This window comes from Sebastes fasciatus, chromosome 9 (genome assembly GCF_043250625.1).
Source record: "Sebastes fasciatus isolate fSebFas1 chromosome 9, fSebFas1.pri, whole genome shotgun sequence".
Taxonomy (NCBI): domain Eukaryota; kingdom Metazoa; phylum Chordata; class Actinopteri; order Perciformes; family Sebastidae; genus Sebastes; species Sebastes fasciatus.
In genome coordinates, this window is record NC_133803.1 from 24,508,650 (window position 1) to 24,523,905 (window position 15,256).

At 41.3% G+C, this 15,256-nt stretch overlaps 1 protein-coding gene and 1 long non-coding RNA gene across 3 annotated transcripts in view; both read right to left on the bottom strand.

Moving 5' to 3' along the window:
- LOC141774305 (gamma-aminobutyric acid receptor subunit pi) overlaps positions 1–15,256 on the bottom strand; it is a 297,207-nt gene that overhangs the window by 223,950 nt on the left and 58,001 nt on the right. The window lies entirely within an intron of this gene.
- Positions 51–8,168, bottom strand: LOC141773514 (uncharacterized). Its single transcript, XR_012595144.1, has 4 exons — positions 8,098–8,168; positions 5,014–5,075; positions 330–686; positions 51–232 (listed from the first exon to the last, which is right to left on the bottom strand). It is a non-coding gene; the product is annotated as an uncharacterized LOC141773514 (long non-coding RNA).

Here is a 15,256-nt window from a genome sequence, read left to right on the forward strand (position 1 = left end):
CACCAGAGGAAGTCAACTCCTCTTGTTACTTCACCAATAAATGACAGAGCTTCAGCTGCCAGTTGCTCAGGTGTTGAAAACGTACCTGCTGTTTGCTCCAGTGATGCCTCAGATGGTGCCGCGGTTTCAGCAGATGTCTCCCCTGCCTCTTCAGATGACGCTCCCGTGATGACTGGCATAGATGACAACGTTCCAGCTGGTGATGAGGCCTCAGAGAGCACTGCCGGTTCAGCTGAGGACAGATGAAGCTTTAAGTGAATCTGTTAGAGCGGAGTCAACTGAGGCTGGTCCAGGGGAGGAAGTTTCAGCTCCCAGTTGCTCCCACTTACCCACTGGTGGAGACTCAGAGGCTGGTGCCTCATATGTTCAAGCTGCAGATGCTGCCACTGGTTCAGCTGATGATGATGAAGCTGCAGTCATCCCTGTTTCTACAGATGCTTCAACCAAGCCCCTGTATGACGCTGTTCAGGCTGACAAAGGTACAGTCACAGCTGATGAAGCTTCAAATGCACCTGCAGCTGCAATCAACAGTCCCTCTGCTGGTGAAGCTCCTTTTGCACCGTTAACGGTTGACTCCGCTGACGCCCCACATCGGCTCGGATGGAGTTTCAGCCACCGGCTCCAGAAACAGTCGGTGTATCAGAGGATTCTTCAGCAGGATGTTTAGGACTGCTGTTGCTCGTCTGCTGATATTGGGGAATGATTCCATGTTATTTACTATGTCATTCTTCATGTAATTCATCATTATATTCATCCCTTTGAGTTTTCAAAGGGGTTCCTTGACCTCTGACCTCAAGATATATGAAAGGAAATAGGTTTTAAAAGGTACCCACGAGTCTCCCCTTTACAGATATGCCCACTTTATGATAATCACATGCAGTTTGGGGCAAAATTGAATGCATTATAAATGTGTTATTTTCACCTATTCTAAAATGGCGTTATTGAATATTTCTGAATACTGGGATCCCTAAACAGTCTTAGAATTGCATATTGGGTATGACTGTGAAGCCGAGACTCTTGTGGAGCAAATAAATCCAGTTGTATTCATGTGTAATGATGTTAATCCCCACAGTAGCCATTTCACATAGTGACTTTTTTTTCAGTCAGATTTTATAGCCTACAATACGGTGATGTGTCTTTATACTGTGACAGTTTTCCTAAAATTAGATTAGATCGCCTTGCTTACAGTATCGCAATATATTGAATCGTTACCCCTGTATCATGATACGTATTGTATCGCCAGATTCTTGCCAATACACAGCCCTAGCGCTAATAGCATCTGCCTTGATCATTTTACAATGACAGAACCGGCCAGCGTGTACTGTACGTTTACTTTTTACCTTTTAAGTACATTTCGCTTTTACAGAAGTAAACCTGTGAAAGCAGAAGTTTTACTTGCAATGGAGTTTTTATTTTTCTTCCACCACTGTCCTTTGTTGGCAAGTCACCCAAACAAACACACCCCAGGCAGTCGCAGATTAAATGTCTGCAAATAAAGTCACCATGTGGATAATCATTTTTTTTTTTTATAAAGAACATAAGGGGAATAAGGTCTCCCTGCACTGCTCTGTTCTCTTAATAAGGTAATGATTTCTTAATGCTAAAATTGCACACCTCAGATTTTTAACGACTGAATACTAGATGACAGCTTCTATTTTTTTTTACAGTAAAGTCTGCCTCCCCTGCATTGAAAAACTGACTAGTAAATTTAAAGCACTTGTTAGGGTTATATTCGGTGAATGTATTGGAGACTGTCAAGGCTTTCATTATGTTCACTCTTTATAGGCCGTTTCAGTGTGTGTTATATTTGTCTTTCTTTGTCTCCCTCATTTTGTCCTATCATGTCTATTACGCCGCATGAAGAGGGTTTATTCTTCTTCCTTAGGAACTCTATGTGCTTTAACCTGATTTAATAAAAAAAATAGATAACAAAAATAAAGAGTAATAGACATTTTGGGGTAAGTAGTGTGGAGGAGTAAGCATCTAATGCCAAACATACTAGTGCTGTTTCTCATCTCAGAGTGGTCTACTCTTTTCCATTTGCTTCGAACTTGCGCTATTGCCGTCCCAAAATAAACTGATTGCAAAAGGATTTAGACCCATCACGAGTGTCACTGAAAGCCAAATATTAGCATTTATGGCTGCATTACATGAGCGCCCTGGTTATGGGGCCGAACATTAACCAAAACCCCCCCAGAGGAGCATTAACATTTGATTGCAGCACCCCATTAACGTAGCACAAGGTCACGCAGAGTCCAGAGTGAAATAGGGTGCTGTCATAATCTTCACTTTATAGAAAGTCCTCTGACACCTGTTAACCAACGCGGCCCGGCAGCACACGAGTCAAACGCCACACCACCTCCCTTTCCGGGCGAGTGGGTGGTTAATCAGCCTTAGCTGCAGATGTGTTATTTCTGATAGGTACGGGAATGAAACTTTCTGATTTAACCCAGGCCTCGGGGCCGTCCCTCCGCCAGCTGGCCCCTGCCCACTGGCACTCCCACCCCTCCTCCCTTTTCCCTTTCTCACTCTCACTGTGTGCAGCTACTGACCCTAATCCCAAACCGCTGCTGTCACTTCTGCTTAGCCACTGCTTCTGATTACTCTACAGGGGTATGCCATAAAAACCCACTTTCTCCATTTTCTCCAGCTCAACACATGCAGCAGACTGCCGACGAAATGTGATATGAGGGATTTCAAGAACATAGATTTTGCTGCTGCCACTCTTTGCCCTTACCCCCTCGTGTGCTGCGTTCACTGACAATTTCAACAGCATCTGTGGAGCAACACGGACGACTTACGAAATTCCACAGGTGTGGAATTGCTTTCTGTGTTGTTGGGTATTTTCTCTTTTCAGTCTCTTGACATTTCACACCGTTCTGTCTCACATGGAAGAAGCCATTTTGAAAGGTTCTTTATGAAAAATTACACAGGCGTGAAAGATACTGTCACCCCCAGCAACCTTAAATATGTGTTTGAACTATATGAAAATATGAGTAAGAGGATTCCAAAATTCCACGAAAACACTCCTCTGTTAAAACGCATTACCTTGATCTTCATCATGGCACGATGTGTCACTACGACAGTTTTTATGCAGAAAAACCTTTTATAGGAAATGAAATAAAAGCAGGAAAAAATGGCATATTTGTGAGGGCAATCAGGTCCCCTGGTGTATCAAGAAGAAACCCAGAAATAGTGTGATCAAAAGCTACCCGACCAGTATGAGCATCTTTTGAGTTGTTTGCCTTTTTCCTCAAGTCTTTAGAAGGATTTTCTTAGTTAAACATCATCAAACGATAAGAGTTTGATGATGCCGGAGGATCAAACGGATCAGGATCTGTACGGTAAACACTCAAGAGGAGGTCACCACAGAGCTCCTCAGACTGAAAGCTATAGTCATCTGGATGAGATCGACTCTGTGGACTGTTTTTATCCCTCAGCTTGCCTCTTATGAATCATGGGAACATCACTTAGAGGCAGAAAATAGAGGCCAATGACTGTCTTATGGGAAGTAACGGTCAGTGTGTGTGTGGTGGGAATGTGTTTGTGTGTGCCGACTACAAAAATATCCATTTGCAATAGTGCTCTAATCTAGTATTGTATTATAATTGGATTTTCTGTAAATATTCTTTATTTTCAATTAACTATGTCTTGGTACTTGTTTAATGATGATGATGCCATTTTTATCTTCAAAAGTCTTTACTCTGAGTTGACTCCAAGTCTCTATATAGATCTAGTTTGTCACTGGAAACATACGATATCATGTCGCCCTAATTGGTGATGCAATTTTTGCTTGGAGGTGACGATGTTTACAGCCGACGTGTCCTGAGCCAAGGTCAAGTAATTCAATTATGACGAATGTGTTTGGTACTATGCACCATTAAAGCATGATTAAAAATGTATATGGTAAGGCTCCTAATGTAGTTTTGAAGATAATCTTGTTTCTTTACCTTTAATATTTAAGTTGATATGTTGCTTACATACAGACTGGGCTGGGGGAACGTACTGTATGAGTGGGGAGGTGGCAATAGAGGTCCAAAGCTAGTCCCAGGGGTAAGTAAAGCTTTGTTTATTCTCCGAAACGCCAAACAAAAGATTCAGTGAAGAAGCTACAAGTCAACGAGTGTGACCAGCAAAATGCCATAAACCAAACTCCTTGAACAGAATGTGGCCTACTTAGTAGCAAAAAAAATAGATATTTTTTAGTTTTATATACAGACTTTTGTATAAATTATCCAGTAAATTTGTTATTATGCTTTTAGTTATACATGTGCAAGTCTAATATTGACAACTTCAGAGCAGACAAATCCCGGCGCAACCCCTGTGATCTTTGGCGGACCCCAGGTTGGGAACCGCTGGTCTAATGAAACACACCATCAAGTTGCATCATGGGAGATATAAGATCTAGCGGTTTTGGAGCTTGACCCAAATACTGGGGACTAAAAGTGAGGATATCTGGGCCTCTGCTGCATCAATTGTGTCTACTCTTTTTTAAAAATCTGTCTCTTGCAAGTCCCACAACTCTATGAAAGTGCGATACTAAATTACTGGATCACCTCTCTGGTGCTAAGACAGACGCAGGGTGAAATCCAAAAAGGAGGTTTAAGCTTATTGCTTTTACCGTGCAGTCATATTGCAGTGTTGTGGTGAGTTCACAAGGCAGTGTCTATTCTACAACAGAACAGGTGCTGCATGTTCGAATACACCTGATTTGTTTTGTAAATGAAAGTACACCTGACATTATTCATGGACTGTACTGTACTGCTGCAGGACATGTGGTATATTTCCTTGAGCCAGGATGTGTCTGAATCACGCCTCACGTCTCTATGCTTTCACTCGCTGGAGGCCACATGCATTCAAACTCCCAGAGAGGCTCACCTGGATAAATTGGAGACAGTTCTCATCTCTGCACCCCTTTTATTCACTTCTGATGCATGGTATCACATAGCTCAAACCCAAGTCATTGATCAGGGGAGCGGCAGAAACTTGTTTAAGATGAAAAAAGAGCCTCACCGACACAGAAGCTCCCCAGCTAAACAGTTTCCAGGGTCGATGTCACGACTACATCGCCACCGCTGCAGCACAAGAGGGAAAGCGAGAGAAGAGAAAAGAGTGGGAGAAAATAAAAGGGGGGTTTTAAGATAGGGTTTGCTGAAGGAAGTAACTGAAATATACATCACAGCATGCTGTTCTCTTTTGAGATCCCACTGCAGTCTCGGGAGGTGCAGGGGTGGGAGAATGGAAAACACGCTCTTTAGTCACAGAGAGATGAAACTCAAATACTGCGCGGCGAGAGATGGCAGGGATACAACTGCGGAAACTGTCTTAATGTGGCGGTGCGTTAGGTGGTAGCGTGAATTTCAATCACGGCGCCGAGTGAAATTAATCAGGGATGTGGAGGGGCTCTTGACGATTCCAGCAAAAGTGAATAAGATCACAGGAACGTCACAGTGCTGCATATTACAGGATCAGGGTTAGACAATAAGATAATCTGCTGCCGGGGATGAAGCATTATTATGAATAACAATGTCTGGGAGTGTGTGTGAGCGTGTGTGTGTCCGTGAATATTCTTCTTTGTTAATTGGAAGGCATTGCTCATGAGCTTACACCTTGTCAAATGTGTTCACCTTTGAAAACACTGCAATGTCTCTCGAGCTCACTCTGAAATGCACACACACACACTTTTACTTTCATGTGTGTGTGTGCCTATTTGGACGTATGCACATGTTACTTGTGCATCTGTCCTCCTCTGTCTCTGTCATGCATGTGCATGTATGTGTTGATAAAAACCACCGGAGCTGTTCTGTATTCCCGACTCCCCACTGTGATGCAGAGGCTCCAGACTGAGCTATGACTCATCATGGGCTCTCAGCGAGATCTCTGAGGTCAGACACAAAAAAGAATACAGGCAGACAGAGCGGCAGAGAGACACACCAAGAGGAAAAGGCTTAACAAGCGCATAAACATGGGCTTGAAATCCACCGCCAGGTCGTATCCAGTCCACTAAAATAACCTCTTCCTGCTAAAGAGGAAGAAGACGCAGAGGAGGAGGAGGAAGAAGCAATGAGAAAAGGTTCAAAGCTACCTGAGCATACACACTTCTCCTTGCTTTTAATTTCCACTGTTTGTTAGATACTGTACAAATGTGGCCACGCCTGCTGCTTCAGAGCCTCGCAGGAGCTTCGGATGCAAGTCAGCAGAGAAAAGAGACATTCAAACGGACAGACAAACCGACAGGACAGTGGCGTTATCGCACAAAATGCTTGTTACATAAACAAGCTCAGATCCTGCTTCCAATTTGAGGCCAATTACACGGTGCTCACAGGCCATGGGGAGAAACACAGATCTCAGGGCAGATTAGAGATCACTACAGCACGTCCTGCGTAGAGGGCTCTCAATAGAGAGCTAAATGCAGCCATTCTGCTTAGATCTCGCAGATGGGCAAAGGGGGCAGCAGGTAGAGGTAGGTGTGTGTCTGCGTGTGCAGGTGTAAGAGGCGTCGGGTCTGAGGGTTTGTCCGTGCTCTGAGGCTCCACACGACAAAGAGCAGGGAAACACATTTGATACGATTTTGTGCTAAAGAGCCCCATCTGATAAGGCGTTGTGGTTCATTGTGTAGAACTGAAGGCGGCGTGATAACCACAGCAGAGATTGTGTAATCACTTCTTCAGTTAACATGCAGTAACCTGGTTAGTGGCCATATTCTGATTTAACTCAGGTTGCACTGCTATTAAATCCTCTGCAACAGATTTCCTTTTTTAAATATGTCATGATTTGACTTTGTGAAGTGAAGTCAGTAAATTAGTCTCACAACAATGACGGAGATGGGCAACAAGGGAAGGACCAAATGCAGACAGTCGCGGCAGCAGGATGATGTCAGTGGATTTTTTTTAAAGTTGAAAGGCTTACAGGCAGGTAGGTATGGGTACAGGTAGGTAGGCAGACAGGCAGGTATAGACCTACTGGTTCAGGTGGCTTGAAAGCTAACATAAAACACGACTAGGCAATAGGGCTGCACAATTAATTTCGCAATCACAATTTTGGCTTCCCACAATTACATTAACATCATCGACTGCGAACAAAACGTCATTGCCATTTGAATATCAAATGAAGCACTTCCATAGCAACGTGATCTTACAGAAATATGTGAAAAAACCACGACCTCTTGACAGCGCATTACGTGATGGTGGCACGGTAAATGTTTAAAATGATGTGCCGCCACCACGGCTGGCGTGTGTTTGAACGAGAGACAGAGAGAGGGGAAGAAATGGTGGACTATTGCACACAGTTTCTTTTGTCACTTTTTGACCTGCCCGCCCGATATTTTCTCGTAAACTCACCCGAACCCGCGGGTTGTGAGTCGACCCGCGCATCAATAGCGCGCACACTGCAGCTGTAGCCTGTGAAAAACATTCCTGAATGTTGCGTTGACATTTATGGCCCTTTGAGAAAGTCACTGTGAAGGTAACTGGGTGTCAGTACAGAGCCGTAGCCCTGCTGTTTATCACGGCTAATGTTACTGTTCGTCAGCCCTAAATATATTGCTATTGTTAATCTCAGACTACAGCACAGATATAAACGAACCAACCGCAGAGGACCAAACATTGTTTTTCTACGTGCGCTTTTCAAGCTTCCTAACGCAACCGGTAACTCACAGTTAGCTTTTGTTCTGATTTTTATACTTAGCGCTGTGATTGCTACCACAGTTAGGGAGTTTATTATACGAAATAGACCTCAAAGTCTTGTTTCATTTCTTATTTTCTTACTATTAGGTTAACTTTCAAATCCAAGCAGCAAAAAAAAGCTCATCATTCGTTTCTAAACTGTTGGAAAACTTATTAATCCATCATCATAAACCAACAAGAATCTATGTGAAAATGTGTGCAGCGAGTACCTCATTAAATAACTATATTAAAAACACACCTACACACCGATGGTTTACCCACAGTACACAGATGTTTTCACTTAACTGAACCTCCTCTCAGGACTGTGTGGGTGTGTCCAGACTCTGTGCATAATGTTATTTCCCTTTACAGCCCTGATAGTTTTCTAGCACCTGTTAGGGTGGGACAACATTTATCATTCCCACATACTTACATACTCTTGTAACTGCAAGCTTAGCACCAGCTAACTTCAGCGTATGCACAGCTCTATCAGGCAGAATACCTAAAAACAAATGTGATGCGAGTTAGTAAGTTATAAAGACAGACCCTGATGGGTCTACAGTAGGCTAATGGCAATGTTTGTCTTACATTTAATCCTTTTTTAGCTCCTTAGATAATTTGGGTAGAGGCACTTTTTCAAAGCAGACATTTGGACATAATTGCAGGAAAAGAACAAGTGTTACTAATACCATTCATTAAACTGCATTCTGCTTAGGTGAGTCATTTGTTCATGCTGTGCTGCCTGGCAGTGCTTACTTGAACACATGAATGTAAAAGTGTTTATTACACGGCTTTGTTGAATAATCGATTCTGATTGGTCAATCACGGCTTTCTACGGTCTGTTATTTCTTTATAGCAGACCGTTGCTATGTATAACAGACCGTTACTATGGCCGCAGTTCTGATCTTGTACTCTCGAGGACCATTTCAAGGAGCCATGTTATAAACAGGATAATGTACAACTAGATCGCATCGCCCTGTCGGGGTTTAGTTCACAACAATGACCCGCTAGCTGTACAATAACCCATATATCTAATGTAACAGAATGATCATTTATGTTATTAATTACAACTGTACCTTTCTTGTTATGACAGGTTAAATGTCTACTGTGTAATATGCCTATTGCTAGTTGGATTTATTATATACATTACATAAATTGCTCACGATTCTCTGCTAAGACTTTGAGCATTAACATAATGTTTTTTCTGTCTGGTAAGAAATTAGATAAATCTTCCTTCTAGTAAGTATGCCACCAACAGTTGACTATTGGAGACGCTAACATGTATGTCAGCCCTATAAAACCATGTAAAACAGGAATCAAATCATCATTTTCACCAAAATGAGATCAGCTGGAAGACAGGAACGAACTTGGCTTGGGTCTTGAGTAGGGCTGCAACTAATGATTATTTTCATCATCAGTCGATCAATAGATTCGTTGTTTGGTCTATAAAATGTCAGAAAATGGTGAAAAATGTCCATCAGTGTTTCCCAAAGCCCAAGATGACGTCCTCAAATGTCATGTTTTGTCCACAACTCAAAGACATTCAGTTTACTGTCATAGAGGAGTAAATGAACCATAAAATATTCATATTTAAGAAGCTGGAATTGACAACTAATCGATTAATCGTTGCAGCTCTAGTCTTGAGGAATAGTAGTATTTATTCTAAACTGTACACACACTGCACTGCTAAGTTCACAGCTATAACTTCACAACTCACCGTCACACACGCTCTGGCCACTAATTGTTAATAATAAAATGAGTGATGGCTGAATTAAAGTACATTTAGCTTCTCAAGTTTCAGAGTCCTGGTTTTGTGCATGCTGCCTCACTGTCACACTGCCACGGCTTTACTGGCACACTTGAATACAAAGGAAGCCAATCGTGAACGTGATTAGTAACACCTGTGCTTTTCCTACTACTACGACAAGTCCAAATGTCTGCCCAGTTTCTGTGGTGTGCCATAGCACCACATGGCCCTCATTAGTTTGTTCTTATCAGGGCCATTTCAATACCACATGTGATTTCCTCCGATTGTAAAGCTTTGGTGAAACATACGGTGAAAAACACAGTGAACTGCAAAACATGTTCCTCAAATTTCCTTTTTGGCTATTCTAACCAAACTGGAACATTTAAATGCATCAATCTAAACTCAAGTTATATAATGTATAATTTATACTTCTAACTTTGTAAGGGAGCCTTTGAACGCCCCTCAAGTATCCCATGGACGTCATCAGACCTTAGTACAAGTAACTCTGTTTTGAAAAACTGGGGAGTGTGTTAAGCATGGTGAGCTAAACGCCTCGTGATTAAAAGATTTGATTGAAATTCAATTTGCAGTGTAAAGGTCCCAATGGTCCAGATTTGCAAATTAAAAGGAAATGTGATTGACACTGAATGAGCCATGAGAAGTGGGCAACGTTATTTTAGCTGAAGTGTTGTGGCTGAAAGCAGTTTGTAGGCACTAGTTTAATTCTTGACTTCTTCACAGTAATGTTTTAATCTATGTGTGAATAATATTACTTGTTAGTTGTATTTAGATAAGTATGTCAGCTTTATCTCATACTGCTACTTGTTTTTCTAACATATCCCCTTTATATCTGTATCTTTTTCAGCTCATTTTCCAACAATTCGGTTCTGATACTGTCACTAAATCACAGTAATATTTGAACCAAAACACATTTTTTGATTGCATGTAATATCAAATGTAAATAGAGGAATTAAAGCATATGTTACAAATTATAAAAAAAATCATAATGTCAGTTTAAACAGCAAAATGTAGTCGTAAAAATATCTGAAGAAGCATTTCAGACTGATGCTGATTGGCATGATTTGTTACATATTTAAAATGACTACAAGGAACTTTTAACTGGTTATGAAACAGGCTCAATATAGTATACTATAATACTGATGTGTCTATATGACCTACATAAGCAAACAAAACCATCAGCGAGAAAATATCTCTATCTCTTATCTCTATATAGTTATTTTTAATCATTGGGTCGGATTCCCTGCAAAATCAGACGAAACAATTCACCAGAAACTCCCACCGCGGAGATAGACCCAGATCCGGCTTCGCTGCCGCCTTCAACCAGCAGTCGGAGCTCCGGCAACAGGTGGAGCACCTGGCAGCGGCGGCTCCTCCTCCAGTAAGGAGTAGAGCTCCGCCTCGCTGCTCCACCAGTCCCCGCTGGGAGCCAACACTGACACCACCGTGCCTCCCATCCCTGCTGGATGGAAGGGAGGCACGAGAGAACCAGAACCAGGACTGCTGCGATCAGTTCACACCGTCAGTAAGATATTGTTCACGATATACAGTAAATTAAACATCAGCTATTTCTTTTTCGTCAACAATGTCATGATTTTAGAATCTCTTCTTTTGAACACCAATATTATTTTTTGTATAACATCAGAAAATATTAGAGCGCAAAATCAATCAATGAGTTGATCAATCTTTCAGTCTCTAATTAAGTTGCTTGTCAACACTGCAGTGTTATAATCTACTTAAACAATCACATCACTCAAGCTGAACCTCATTTTAATGAGCATCATTTCTTCCATGTTTCTTCCTGTGACTCTAACCTGCAGCTCCCTCAGGAGAGGAACACTGGAAATGAAACGACAGCCGAACAAGAGGCACTCACAAGTCTCACACATGTAATCTGCTTAAAACATTAAACAAAAGGGGGGGTTGTCAATAAATTCTGCTAACAGCTGATTCTTCCTCAGTGCATCAACATGTGAGTGAATCTCATTGCTCTCCTGCTTTGTTGCTACAGTGCAGCTCTGTTGCACTGCAGTGGATTTGATGGTGAAATGTGATTCCATACTGCCATCTTGTGGCGACTCGGAGCAGCACAGTTTGCTCTGCTGGCTGTTGTCAGGAGAACATGACATGGTATTACAGGGTTAAATGGTTTACTGATTTAAATTTGCAGTGTGACTGTTTACAGAATTAGCTGGCTGTGGACACGTCACACCTTTTACTCTCTAATACTAAGAGCAGCCATGTGGAGCTTAATAATGGGTTTGATGTGCACAGCTGTGGGCACAAACACAACAAGTGGGTGATGTGACAGGCCTCAAGATAAGATACACGCAAGACGTATTCAGATATTTTACTTCAGTAAAAGTAGCAATACTACAGTGTAGAAATACTCTGCATCCAAAATCTTAGTTGAGTAAAAGTACAATATTAGCATCAAAATATACTTAAAGTACCAATACTCATTATGCAGAATGGCCCATTTCAGAATCATAATTAGTGATGCATTAATGTGTTCATCACTTTAATGTTGCAGCTCATAAAGGTGGGGGCTAATTTTAAGAAGGGTGTAAATCACAAGCTTCATCATGATATGATATTTGCTGATATCACAAAGTCTGACACAATCAGATTTTGTTTTAATTCAGGGGCCTGCGATCGATATTAGACAATATCATATACCCGTTTAACACAATGGGTTACATTTACATCAACTCACAAAAAGAAACTAAAATATGATTTGACAATTGTATTACCAGGCTCTGAAGGAAGGAGGTGTGCTTGGACGGAAATGGTGACACAGATGTGCCATGGAAATTTCAAAATAAAGGCATATCGTGCATCGATGATATTGGATCATTGAATCGATACAGCGATCCAGATCGATCGTTACACCCCTAATTGTAAGTACTTTATATACTGCCGGGTAACTTAATCTATAAAAATGTATCATAAATTGTTAGTTAATTTATATTTTGTATTATAAATCTAAATCTGCAAAGTAACTAAATCTGTCAATTAAATGTAGTGGACTAAAATGTACAATATTTGCCTCCAAAATGTAGTGGAGTAGAAGTATAAAATAGCATAAAGTGGTACCTAAAATGTACTTGTGCTTGAGTAAATGTTACATTCACACTACCACTGCACACAGGAATACTTATGAATGGCTACTGTATATAGAAATCTTTCCAGAATCCATCATCCACACACACTTGTGCTACGATCAATTACTTGCATGCTTTCGAAAGGTCTCATCAATTCTGTGTCAATAATCTCAATGACTTTAGACATTAATCTTCTCGGGAAGACTGTAGTTACTCGTGGCCTCTACCTTCTGCTGCTGTCCGTTTGATTGGACCGTTATTGATGTTCCGCAGACTGTGAGGAAAAATAATTGCACACTTTATTTCACATTCCTGTGCGATTTCTTCTGGCGAGACCAATGCCGTATCGGTCTCGCTCGTGCTGAATCTGCCATGCCGAGATCTGTTTTGATGCTGTGATAACTCTCTCTGCCATGCTCTTTCAAACCACATTCATACTCGCTGTCCTGCAGGGAGAGTGACGGGCTCCGCAATGTGACTCTCTTATCAGTTTTCACACTGATGTAACTGATATTTCAGAGTGCCATACACAGTCACGATACAGATTACACTGCGACTGTAAGAAAAGCTGTCTGGGATACCGCAAATGTTAAAAAGCATTGTGTCTGCAGTTACTCTAGAGATCGTTGGTCAATTACATTTTTACATATTTGACCTATGGTTTGACACTGAAGTCCATTTAGATTTTACTGTATTTTATAATTGCTTGGGCCTTGGATCAGTTTCCTTGGGCAAAATTTGACCTCTGGACACAAAATGAGGTGCAAAACACCAAATAAATGCTCAGTCCTCCGAATAGCACACAATGCTTATAGCTTCTTGCATATTAAGTCACAAATCGCCGCACTGTCCAGATGGAGGGCAAGCAACTGGAGACAGGTTCTGAAGCCACAACTACCAACACTGCAGCAATGCCTATGGTTTGAGCAGTTTACGGCTGTTTGAATCGATCAAATCGGGGAAAAAAAACAAGGGCTACTTTTGAGGACCGAAAATAATAGTACATAAAGGAGAAGTTAAAAAAAACTCACGGAGAAACGGTGGCAGACGTGGATCAAAAACCTCCGTCTTCAGGCTGGAGGAGCGGAGTCAACTAAAGCGTTGCTTTGAGTTGGTATTGCCACAGAATTACTATGTGCTGTGACAACTTCTCCGTGTTTTTTATCCACAACCCTCTGGGAGTGGTTGGGTGGGTACAAAATACTAGCTAAAGTTGGATAGCTATAGCCTGACACCAGGGTGCATCCATGTACATATTGGAGTTGAAACGGCAATATAAAGAGACAATAATTCTTAAACATATTTACTCACCCGGGCAAAAAGCAGACAGTATTCTGTCAATACCACTTTGGCTCCGAGGTCGCGGACCCAACCGCACACCAGATTAGTTGTAAGCTATAGACTATTGTACGCCTTCACCTGGCTAGCCATGACTAAGTAGTTTGTATCTTGTCCATCGCCTTGGATTACATCCAATATGTGTTTCAAGGTTGATTGTTTAATTGGTCGTGAGATTTCACATTCAATTTAATGATTAAATAATTTCATGCAAACAAAACATTTGTATTTTGAATCACTTTTTTTCAATTGTGTAGTGATTTCCAAAGCCTCTGCTCAGAGAACTACCAACCATCTTGTGTTTGATTTTCATATATAAATGCCAATTTCCTCACCACAGGCCTGGGTTCACTGCGTCTGCCAAAATACCTGAACAGCAATTCTCCTTTTAATTATTGTTTGTGGTTATCTTTTGCAAGTGCAGGTTGAGGGGGGGAGGGTCTTCCACCATTACATTTTGAGCATTAAACGGCTCATTTCCTGCATTCTGGTGAATTTGTATGCATGGATTTGTGCCTTTCTGCATCAATTTATAGTGGAAATGTGTTTATTTTTTTCTGTTTCCATGACCATGGTAATCCTGACTACAATAATTTAACTTACCTGTTTGTCTGCCTCCGTCTCTCTCTCTGTCCCTCTCTCTGCCTCAATGACTGCTACTTCCTGCATGAAGTTCACATGTTAGGAAGATTGGTAGCCTTAAAAACGTCATGTTCACGTTGAAAACATGTCGTGAAACACTGTCATATGAATTTATTAGCTATATGTAAATTCCAATTGGTGAAATTCAATTTAAAATGTCCCATGCTGTCAACAAATTACATGTTAAGTTACCATTCTTCTGAGCTTAGCACATTAGCTGCCATCACAACTCACAACTTACTTGGTTTTGTGACTTTTAGGGAGAACAAAATGCCCTAATATCAGACCTCCTCCTCCTTTTCCCTTCTGGCTCCTCCATGGTTACCAAGGTTACCAACCGTCCATAGTTGCTGCCATCTTTACCGGAAGCACTGTTGCGTCTATGAGTCGCGTTGTAACCGTTCTTCAAAATAAAAGTCTTTGTATAGCCTACTATCATGTTTTTATTTTGTTGCTAACTGTATTAGCATGTTGGTTGATGTTGCTTGCTGAGCTCATCCAGCTGGAATCAAATGTCTAATAACAGTTTGTTGCAGATATCTGGTAGGACTGGGCTTTCAATATGTGTGTGTTATTTATTTATTTATTGATGTATTGTGAATACTGTGTTTTTGTTGTTTGTTTGTTGTTGTCTGACTTGGTGGCAATCGAATTTCCCCACGGGGATCAATAAAGATGTCTATCTATCTATCTAAGGGGACCCTCTATTGTGGAGCTTTGGCCTGATAGTGGCTGCAATAAGT